Source organism: Myiozetetes cayanensis, unplaced genomic scaffold (assembly GCF_022539395.1).
Source record: "Myiozetetes cayanensis isolate MyiCay16 unplaced genomic scaffold, myiCay2020 scf5-8, whole genome shotgun sequence".
NCBI lineage: Eukaryota > Metazoa > Chordata > Aves > Passeriformes > Tyrannidae > Myiozetetes > Myiozetetes cayanensis.
The window spans coordinates 91,556,945-91,569,021 of NW_026087742.1; positions in this window are offsets into that span (position 1 = coordinate 91,556,945).

Here is a 12,077-nt window from a genome sequence, read left to right on the forward strand (position 1 = left end):
CAAGGCCTAAAAACATTCTGGAGAAACTGCAGTAAAAGTAGAAATGCAGGAACTGAGAATAAAACTCCCCCCCCATCTTAGGACGTCACACAATGTGCAACACTCTTCTGGGATGAAGGGCTGCCCATGTGGTGCTACCACTATCTTAAATACTTAAGAAGGAAAAGAACTGCAAAGTATTTCTGTCTTATTCTTTTAAACTGCAAGGGATATTTTTTCTGCTGACTGACGGAGAAAATGTGTCTTGACCAATATGCACTCTGAAGAAGTTACAAACCAGTCCCTGCAAGTTTTATATCCCTCTGTAAGTTACAGCAGCTCAACTGCCTCACACTGCAGGATGATGCAATTTAGTATCTTAGAAGCACTCCCTAGGAAATGCAGAAGCTCATGATATAATGTATTTTTCAGTGAATTAGTTACAGGCTTAGGGTAGGAGATCAAGGACAGAATATAGTCATAATCCAGTTTTATTTTAGTGATTCAATTATTCTGTCAAGGCCCTGTGGATTTTCTTTTCTTATACCAGATGCTGTGAATAAATGCCAAGGTCTCTCAACTCTACACAGGAGCATATTATTTATTTTAAAAGCCTAAATCTGCTTGATTTATTTTGTTAAAATTAGTTGTGGAGGGATTCTGTCTTCCTCCTGTCATATGTACATGTGACATATCCTGTCTATGTTTTGGACAAGAACTTTTTCAACCTTTTAAAATAATATTCCTATCAAAAATGGCCAATTATCTTTGGTTAGTGCGTACAACTTCCAGTATGTTACATCTAACAATGATTTTCGATACTGAGGACACTCTTCAAGTTCACATGTAAATTTTTAAACAAACGGAGAGTTGAAAGGTAATGAATGATTGAAAAAGAAAAAAAAAAAAGGAGGTATTTGGACGGAAAATTGGGTCATTATTTAAAACTTCTAGACTTGAAGATTGGAGTCCTCTGTGACCTTGCATAAATGTTTCTGATGCTGACCTTAGAAACGAACTGTGAGTGTGCACGTCTGTACTCATTTCAATTTTCACCTGAATGAGCAACCTCAGAGATGACAGAACTTATTTCACGCTCACATAAAGGTGCTCAGGGACTTCCCTAAAGTGTCTAATTAATTTTGAAAATCATCTTTTGGCTATTTGAAACCTAAAATACCACTTTAACCTCTAATATTCTGCTAACTGGAGAGAGGCAGAAGAGTTGGGAGAGCTGCAAGAGATGTGGACATATTGGCAAGCAGAGCAAGGACAGACAAAAGAGCCTGCTGTTACAGAAGTCAGAGGAAATAATTCTGTCTGGTTTCTACAAGGGCATTGTGACCATCACCTGCTCTACCTTATTTAACAAAACAAAATTACAGTACCAAGGGTAACAATAAACACTCAAAAGTGAAATGCTCTCTTTCTTAGTCCACAATTGTTCAGAGTGTGAAGTTTCTGCAGCCATTGATTTAACAAGTCATATTTTATTCTGAGGGCTTGCTGAACCAGTTTTAAAATAAAATCGAAAGCATCCTATTTTTATATTGACAGGGAATAATCTGAATTTAAGGTATGGATCACTCAGACTCTCTAAAGGAAAAGGCTACCTCATGTAGTATTTTAACTGTTTTCTGTTAGCTTAGTCCAATGTAGTCTTTAAGGCATCAGAATCACTCATAAGAATTAACTCGATGCTTACTCTCCTTGCCCAGAAGAGTAACAAAAGTGCTTCATTCACTATTTATTTTCTTTCTTTTTGTTCCAAAGTTAGCTTTTTGCTAATAACCTTTGACTACTCAATATTGTACATTCTCTCATAACATCATTGGACTAAAACCTGAGTGCCACATGAGTGGAAAGAGAGACTCAAGTATAGGTGAAATGACAAAGCTGACCAGAGGTGCATGGGGTCAGAGTCTACACAGAGGCCAGGAAAGTTAAAGAAACCAAAGTGATGGATATTCACTCGCAAAAGGAGAGAAGGACAGAGGAGAAGAGAGCAGGGAACCTGAAAGGCAGCAAATGGTGACCAAAGAGATGGTCAGGAAAGGGTAGAGAAAGAAAAGCATACCAAGAAAAATCTGAGGAGTATAGGAGGTGAAATTTCTATCACTGTGCAGTTAATTTACTTAGCTCTTTGTGGAGAAAATTATGTTGAATGTTTTCCTCCAGAAGTTATCAGAACATCAATTAAGTTAGCTAAACATTAGGCTATAGAAAATGCAATTGGAGTGATTATTACCATCAGTATGAATATTAAAAGATATGATAGGAAAAACCTGTTACAAGGTGATTACCCCGTGTATGAAATCTTCAAGTGCCACAGAAAATGAAAACCAATTATTTGCATTTGAGATATGTGCCACAGGAACAAGGTAGTTGGGCATCTAGGATGCCTCTCACTTCTACAATGGGAATATTCCCAAAGATACTCAAGGCCACATCATCACCCTTTAAAGTTTTTTCAAAAAATGACCAAGAGAGAGGCAAAGAACACAGTCTTCTGCCTTGCTTTCTCAAAGGCACTGCATTCATACCTTAAAAGGGTATTGGTTCTGAGTTTTTCCTCTTGTTTCTGTTGAGTGGTGCTGAAGAGGGTAAAGAAACAGGGAAATTACAGACATGCTTACAGCAGTAATTAAAAAGGCTAATGGGAGTTTTCCTTTGATAACCTGCTGTGCAAAAATAAGAATTGGACCATATTATAATGGGTAGAAAAGTGTCATGGGTTTGCTGTGGACCAGTTTCTTCTCACCCCCCACACAATTGCTATAAGTTGAGAGGAGGTTTATGCACAAAAAAAAAAAATCTGATTGGGGAGAATAATATTAGGATTTATTACTAGTAAGATAAAAACTAAAGAACTATATATACAACAATTCTAATGAGGCAAAAATGCTATGTATTTACAAAAATACCTCTCCCCCCTTGTATCAGTTCAGGAGAAGTTTTTCAGTCTCTTTTCCATTTCTGGAGCTACAGGTCTTCTAAATAATTTTGCAGCACTCAAAAGTTCTTCTTCTGTTATCTCTAAGACGACAGCTCCAATTCGTCGCAGCTGGAACTGTTTTTCTTTCTCTCTCTTCTATGTCGACCTCAGGGCTGGGCCTACCCCCTCTGGGCTAAGACCGGAGGCTGGGGGGTTACCTGGCCCTGTGGGGTCCTCCATGGACTGCAAGGGGACACTTGCCTTATCATGGTCTTCCCACAGTTGCAGGGGATAACGGCTTTTGAGTCCACCCCTGATTCCTGTGGGGTCCCTCCTCACGAGAGAGAGTCCTTGATGGACCTCTCTAGCGTGAGTCCACCTTCAGGCAACAGTTCTTCCATTCTCTGCTGTCCCTCAGGGTCACAAATTCAGCTGCACCAGCATGGATCCCTCACTGGGATCATATGTCCTACCCAAGCCATCTTGCTCCAGCGTAGGTCTCTCTCTCTCTTTCCATGGGTCACAGGTCTCTGTTTCATCTTAGGCCTCCCATGGAGTCACATCTTCTTTATGCACTCCTCTGCTCCAGCGTGGGCTCCTTCAAGAGCTGCAGAGGGGGTCTCCGCTCTCCAACAGTCTTCCACAGGTGGCACGGGTTTTTAGTTTTCAGTCTCTTCCCTGCTGAAGGGAGAGAAAGAGAGAGAGAGAGAGAGAGAGGGGAAGAGAAGGAGTTCCCCCCCTTTGGGCTTCTCTTCTCTCTCCTGCTGCCGCCAGCTTTGACCTTGGAGGCGCCATTATCTCTCTGCCAGAATTCCTTCTGCAGCATGTCTCGTCCAACTTCTTCTCTGAAGTTTTTTTTTCTCTGCTCTGTTACAGGAGAGAAGGCCTGGGGTGAGGGGCAGATGCCTGGGCCCAATAGGGCTGGCTACTACGCTGGCTCTTCCATTTTCTTCTGCACCACAGGCTTCTCTTCTGTTTTCTTAAATATGTAATTGGCAGAGGTGTTACTAAAACTTTTGATTTATTTTGTTCTGGAAATCCACCTGAAAAAACCTATTTTCAGCCCCCAAGGGGCTGGTCAGTAAACCCTCTGCAAAAAGGAAGAAACCAACATGCTTTAGAAAACAAGCATTTGCACCATTTAGTGGTGAGCAGAAAGCGTAAAGAGAACATAGAATGTGGGGTCTAAATGGTATTTGGTAAATCAGAAAAGCAGATCTTCCACTCATTGCAACTTTATTAACACGACTAAAGTTTAAGACAAAACCAGAGTCAGACCCAGACTTATCCCAGAGTTAGAATACATGCACAGGTTCCAGCATTTCACAGGCAAAAAATTTTGGAAATCTAAAGAAAGTTGCCATAAATGAAAGAGCAAAACGGACGTTAATAACAGAATAGGAAATAATTACAAAAAAAGAGTAATTTGATGGTGGCCAGGAAGCAAAAGCAAATAATGTTACCATTTCCTTAATTAAGAGCATTAAAGGGCAATACTGGGACTCAGAAAAAATAGCTGCATAAAAGTTTACAGGTGCTTGTGACTTAAACTCTGGGGTTTCTTAATGGGCAATTATATAGCTATAGGCTTATTTTTAGCTTGGCCTTTCTCCTTTATAAATAAAAAACTCAAAATCACTTTGAAAGGGATAGGAAGTCTCCAGACAAGACCAAATTTTTCAATTCAGTTTTGGCAAGCTGATATGGATGCACATGACTATTTATAGCAGGCACCTGGACATGCTGAGGGACTTCCAGGCCTCACCAGCAGAACAAACTGTATCAGGGTGCAGAATAATAGAAATCCTACTAATCCCATTGCTTGCCAGAGCCAGCAATGCTGCCAGTGCAGTGTCACACACCTCACAGAAGTGCTCTCTGTGTCTCTGCTCAGACCAATCTCTTGCTGCAGCTTGCAGAGCTGCATCTGAAGCTCTGCATAAACCTCTCACTTTTCCTGGGCCTGCTGGCCTGTGTTCTAGTACATGGACACAGAGCAGAAGCACTTCACTTTTCAAACTCAGAGACTGAAATTCCTGAAGCAGCCTTTAGAGGACAGTGGAGAATTGCAAATGATGCATTTTGAGGTCTGGCCTCATAGTCCAGGATCCTTTGGTTTTTATATGAATTATGAGTTGTGATTCCAAGTGCAGACAAAGTACTAATGTGTGCTGTTTATGAACTATGGTTTTCCAAGATAAGGTTGTGACTTGTAACAGCCATGTATTTTTGATTATGTTGTGGCCTTTTCTACCATTAAGAATTCCGCTTTCCACCTGAATGAACTGTGGCCTTGCTAAAAGACCAGCTGCATTGGCAAAAGGAGCTCAGTGCTTCATGTTGAGGTCTAATAGAAAAGTCAGCAGTGTCCTCAGACAAAAAATACTGGTGACCCTTTCTGGAGGCTGTGGTGATCCTGGCCTTTGGCATGGGGGCTTTAAGTTTGTGAGAAATTCGCCAGGATGGTACATGTGACATCGAAACAAGGTGACATCTCCTGTTGGCACAGGTTGGGTCCTGAATGCTGCCCCAAGGCAGTGGCAAGGGGGCAACACCCTTTAATAGACTGAGTTGTTTGCACTGGAGACTCTGACATACATAGCAGGCATTGGAAGATCAAACTGCTGACAACCAGTTCTGACGAAAGCCTTCGGTTCCTCAGCTTTAGGCTGGACTTCAACGAGCACTATAAAGCCAGAGAGCCCAGGCTGCGGGTGTCGCTGGGCACCAGAGGCAGGTGAAGCTCACACATGTGAACCGGCTGCCAAGGACTGCACCTTGGTATCCAAAGGATGTTGAACCTCTTGTTGGACACAGCAATCAAATCGTTTGTGGTCAGTGTCTCCCATTGCTGCAGACAACATGTGTTCAGTCCTGTGATTGTGTGACACTGTATAGCAGAAAGCAAAAAAAAAAAAAAAAAGGGGTTTTTACACTGATATTTCTAGAATTACCAGACTAAATGGGCTGGTAGAACCTCGTCCAATCTACTTGTTAAATCATCCTTTTAAACAAATGCCAATTTTATTCGAAGCTTTCTGAGCTCTCTGCACTGTAACTTGGGTCTGTGTCCAGAAAATCACATTTTTTTGTTTATAGAAGGCACCACTTCCTTTTTAACAAGAAAATATAAATCTTTTATATATATATACTTGTTCTATTTGAAATAACTTTGGTTGGAGCCAAGAGTTTTGGACTCAAACCTAATGTTCATCTTAAGAAGCTATATAAAGCACGTTGTTATGCTCATTTTCAATACTGTAATATATTTCTGACAAACTTACACACTTCAATTTCTTTCTGTGTTTGTTTTCAAGGTTAATATTACAGATAACAGTCATTTATTAGGGAAATTCTATGGCTACTGTACAGGACCAAACTGTAGAAGCACATCAGAAGTAGTCTTATTGCATATGAAATATCCTAAGAACTATAGTGAAAACCTCAGTAGTGTCAAAGGAAATTGTGTTTTCTGATGTGTTAGAAAATATCTTGGGTTGTTGAGGCTACTTTATTTATCTTTCCTTGCCTATTTTTTTGTTACATATTTATATGTTGCTGTCCAGATATTGTAGGAGGGAATCTTTTTGGTTTTGTTTGCAAAAAAGTCATTATATTAGGTAATTTAGGTATATTAGGCATCCATATATTATGTTCCACAAGTACAAACTTAGAAAAAGAACTGCTTATCTTTCAAACACTTGTTTTGCCTTTTGCAAGGGAAAGACACTAATTTTTGAGCAGGGTAAGCAGGGAGAAGTCTCCAGTTCAGCACGCAGATGGTTTGCAGATCTCTATAGCAAACAAAGCCATTACGAGGCTTTGGTACTAGTATTAAGTATAGCTACAGTTGTGTGGAATTCATAATTAAAAATTGCTCTCAAATGAACCATGCCTGTTACCTTTTTTGCCCTTTGCCCTTACTCTGCTTGAACCCCTGGAAGCAGAGGCACCTTCCAGGCCACGCAGGCGAAGCTGCTCTGACTCATGATGAACTCTCATGAGGACGATGCTTCAAACCTGCAGGTCCAGAGTAAGAGATTTGTCCTCTGGGCATCCAGACACTGCTGATGGTGGAAGCAGTGTAGGTTATCCTGCAGGGCAACCTGCCTTTCCCAGATGGGATGGACACAGACCTTCCAGCTGCACTGGTGATGTAGGAGGAGTGGAACTGTAGAGAAGAGCTAATGTTCAAGTACTCAGACAGTCCAGGAAAGGGGAGTGACAGAGGCCGAAGAAGGGGGGGATTCAGCTTTGATGTAATTTTCTTTCTGGACAGTTAGACATATCACTCTTTAGAGGAAGCCTTTTAAATCGAAATCAAAAGGGGCAGATTAACTTCTTAGTAGGCTGCCAATCCCCTGAAACATATCTGCTGACCAAGACTTCACAAATTCTATAGCTGAGGCAAAGATGCTGTTTTGCCTCCTCCCAGCTCCAATATAATGTGCCCTGTATCTTTCATCGGAAGAATCTGGGTGATGGAACCTGCAATTCATACTACTAGTCTCTTTGACTGTACTAAAGAGTTTGTTTGACTGTACTGCATGTTTGACTGTACTAAACTAGCACTATGACCAGTACTAAAATGACCAACTTCGCTGTTGTGAGGCAGGCACTCTGGTTCTTGTAAGTTTTCATTTCTAAACAGCAGCTGTGGATAACAGGTATTTGTGACAGCTGCTTATGATTTTGGGGTACAACAGAATTGCAGAAATTCTGGTCTTCTCATCATTTGCTTTTGTTGCTGAGTTAGTGTAGGATGTCTCATGAACAGGCTGCTTTTCCAAAGCTGCTGAGTCCATACCAATGCCCGAGGATTTCTCTTCTGAAAGTCGTGGATGGTTGACTGCAACTATTGTTGATATAGCTGACATATCCTGGTTTTACCTATCTTCCTGAGTTTTGTCTGTCTTCTTCTGATTTTGATTCTTTTCTTTTACAGACAGTATTAGTATTAGTATTAGCATTAGTATTATTCCTTATCTGCAAAAGTAAAAATGTTTCAGAAAGGGATAAAGATCAGACCTGATGGTCTTAGATGGTCTTTTCCATCCTTTATGATTCTATGATACTCACTGACATGAGTTAAGAAACCAATTAAAATAAAATTACAGCAAAGAATTGAGTAGGGAAATGTTACCAGCTAATGTCATACTCCAGTTGCAGTGGTGAATACTGCAAACACTTAATTGCTAATATCAACCACCCAATAAAGAATTATTTGGTGGGTGGTGGAGCAGATGAGCTGTTTCCTCCATCACTGAAGTAACTACTGAAGTCCACAACTACACAACAACCAATATGAAACCAGGGGCTGCCCCAGAGACTATTCTATGGTATTTCATATATATCTGCAGCTTTTCTACTCCTCCTGTCTGGAGGGAATCATGCAATCCATATGTTACAGGGGGAGATCCGGCATTGCTGATAATCTCACAAAGTGTTTGACATTCTTGTGTAATCTTGGGTAATCTGTCTTGACATTGACAGGAAGTTTTCTTTTTTACTTTGTTGGTGTCTCTGAATGAGTGAAAATCCTGCAGCAGCAACATTTTCTTGATTTCAGTAGCAACAAAGGGAACTTCCAAGTCATTGTAAATTAATATGCTGTGGAGTATCTCTGTAGACTGTCTCTAGAACTGCTTTTATGGCTGTGGCAGTTCTGACTGTTTAAATTATCTGATTCAGTGAGGTGCAGCCGCATTCATTCTTGCCCTTAGATCCAATCCACACAGCTACAGAGAGGGTCAAACAGGAGGGAGATCACTGGTGTCTTCCTACATACCTTGTTCACATGGCAGATGCTCAAAGCTTTCCTGCTAAACAATGCGGAACTGGGCCTTTAATAGGCACTGATTTGGAGAGCTGTAATTTCAGCATTCGAGGAATACTTGCCAAGCTTTGCTAATGCTTTAAATTTGCTGTATTTAATGTTCTTTTTATGTCTGCACATGCAGTCTGGGCTACTGCGTTCCTTCCCCTTTTCAACACTTTAAAAATGAAAGAACTGAGAGACCTTATACTACTCCATTTCTTAGGCTGATGTGTTTGTCAAAGAGTAAGTACTATCCTTCAGAGTTTGCTACAACACAGACCTAGGGTACTCACTTTGCTGCAGGGTCTTTCCTGATGAATTAGGAATCCTCAGCAATAATTCTTGTGTATGGAAACTGAAACATTAACACTATCTCACAAAAAAACCCACAAACGTTGGAGGTCTGTATGCACTAATTCCAGTGCAAAAGCCATACATGGTGGGATAAGCACAGCTAAAAACCAAGCTCCCACCCTGCCACTCATTCACACCCCCCCTCAGTGGGGCGGGGGTGGGGAGAAAATAGGTAGAATAGAAAGGAGAAAGCTCATGGGACAAGATAAATCCAGGAAGATAACTTACCAGTTATTGCTATGGGCAAAGCAGACTCAACTAAAATTAATCCACTGCCAATTGAAATAAATATCTAATTACTGAGTCAGATAGTGAGAAATATTAAGCCAACACCTTTCCTTCCCCATGCTCAAGTTCACTCTTTCACTTCAGACTCTTCTCCTCCTGCCCTTGTTACCACTGCAGGTACACTCAGTCCCTTCAGCGAGGCAAGGAAAAACTCAAGGGGGGTGTTTATGATCAGTATGTAGTGGTTTCTCTCTGCCACTCCTTTCCTCCCACATCTTTATTCTTCTCCAGTGTGGGGTCTCCATGGGTAGAATGTGGGCAGATTCCTTTAGCTCCAACTGCTCTGGTGTGGGGTCCTCCCTCCATGGAGCACCTCCTCCTCCTCATTTTCCGAACTTGATATTTGCATTGCTGTTTCCCACCTTTTTTTACTCCTCTGCCTGTTCAGTGGTTTTTTATCTTTCCTTAAAGATACTGTCATCAAATCACCTCCAGCCTCACTGAAAGGCACAGCTGTGGCCACTGGTGGGTCCACTAGAGCCATATGGAAACATCTGTCTGTCATGGGGCAGCTCCTTCACAAAGGCCACCCCTGCAGCCCCTCTGCTGCCAGCCCCCCCCCCCCCATTTATATTCAACACAGTATATCCCTTTGGCATCCAAAAATCATCAATATGGATCTCTATGAGTAAAAAGAAGGAGTATTAAAAAAGATATCTCAGTGCAGTAGAGGGAGACTTCTGGGATAAGCAGCTTTTCTAGTGGGCTCCTCATGTCTCTGCCCAATAAATAATGTTTCTGCCCATCTCTCTGTAGTCTACTACCTACAAATCAAAAACTGTAGGCTTCTCACTGATGATGTTCCAAATGCAGGAAGGATGTATCATATGCTTTTCCTGCATTATTATTATTATTATTATTATAATTATAGCATTACTGCACTTAACTTTCTTTGTTCCATAAAATACATTTCAGGTGAAAAATATTGCTCAGCTAGACCCATTAGAAGAGCTTTAATTTGTAAAGTGTTTTCTTAGGGTCTTCTTAATGAATTCTTAAACCAGATTTGCACAGCCAGATTTCAGAATTAATGCAGCAATCAGACCATCGCTTTTGTGCAGTGTCTCATTCTGAATTCTCATGTCTGGCCTTACCAGACTTTTTTCCTTGTATTCTAAATGAGTATTCTCAGTGACTCAATAACACCAACAAAGTCTGCCCTGGTATTTCTGTAGCTGAGGTCATAGAGAAATAGAAAAATGTTTGCTCTCTTTTACTGAGTAAGACCCAATTCTAAGTCCTAAAGCAAGGGTTCGAACCCAGCATGAGGATAGCTATATTTTACTAAATTAAGAAATACAGGACCAAAAGGTCAAAATGATACCCCTTACTAGTATTTAAGCAAGGGGTGCTTGCCTTGATGACCTTGCGAAACACTTACTGTGCCTAGTGAAATGTGAGGAATATTTCAAGCAGAAAGAACTTGATGATTGTATTCCACATTGGCTGAATGGTGCCTCTGGTGGCCACTTAGCTTGGATAATGCTGCTGAAAACCTGAAATAAGTTTGGACACCACAGTGGACAGAAGAGGTGATGAGAAGGAGGTACCTACCATTATGCTAGGGCTCCAGACTTGGAGTTACTGTGTTGGAACTGAAAATCATAAATTGGGTTTGTGTGTGTTAGGGTGCTGTTTGGGTGCTAATGTTATTTGCACTGAAGTGACCTAAGTGATTGCTTTTATTTAGGACTAGGCAGCCCATTTCTTCCCCTGCCATAGCAAGGTAGATGATGCTGGTGGGCAACAGAAGAGTTCTTGCTGTTCAAAATGCCTGGAGAACCAGAGCATGGATCTCTCATCTCAGGCCTGTCAGGGGGGGATGAAACAGAAAGAGTAGATTGCTCTAGTTCTTTCTCCTCCTTTTTCCATCAGAGAAGGGCACCATTAGGCATCACATGCTCATGTGCATCTTACTGCCATTTTCTCTGCTGGGTAGATTCATTTGCACATATTTTGCCTGGCACTAATTTACCTGACACTAGGGCAGAGAGTGCTTTCAGAATGCGAATAATAATTTTCTTTTGTGCAATGATGCTTTAAAACACAAATCAAAAGGCAGAGAATCACTTGTGCAAAAGATGTTGCTTCTGCAAATACCCTTTTAAACAAGTGTGTAGTATTCAGTCAGCTCAGAAAACACAAATTGCTCTTAAATCCAACACAGGTGGGAATAAATAACCATCAGTTCATGTAGCTGAAGTAAATCACAAATCATGCTTCAAGATTGAACTAAACTTTGCCTTCAAATGGACATCAGCAAACCACTCCCAAGGGCATTCTATCTATTAACTTCATACAGTTATTTAGTGTTTCTTCTGGAGTTTTTTAACAGTGTGTATCCAGGTATCAAAACTCTTTGTGCAGAACTCAGATTCATTTGTCCACAAAAACTACTTTGATGACTTCTATGTGGGAAAAAAAAAGTATTTTTACTGTACTTTTTAGTTAAAGTTAAATTTTAGCTAGTAAAGTTAAAATAGGAATATTTTAACTTTGATCTCTACCACCTGTACCACAAACAGTGATGTCAAAGAGTGTCATCTCTCCCCAGACAGTGAAAAGTGAGAGAGGTGCTCTCGCTGCAGCTAAGAGCCAATATTTTAGTCTGATCTGGACTGGGGATCTATTTTAACAGATTTCATCAGATGTGACAAAAAAAAGACCATTGATAAACCATATAAATGAATGGCTGACTTGTAT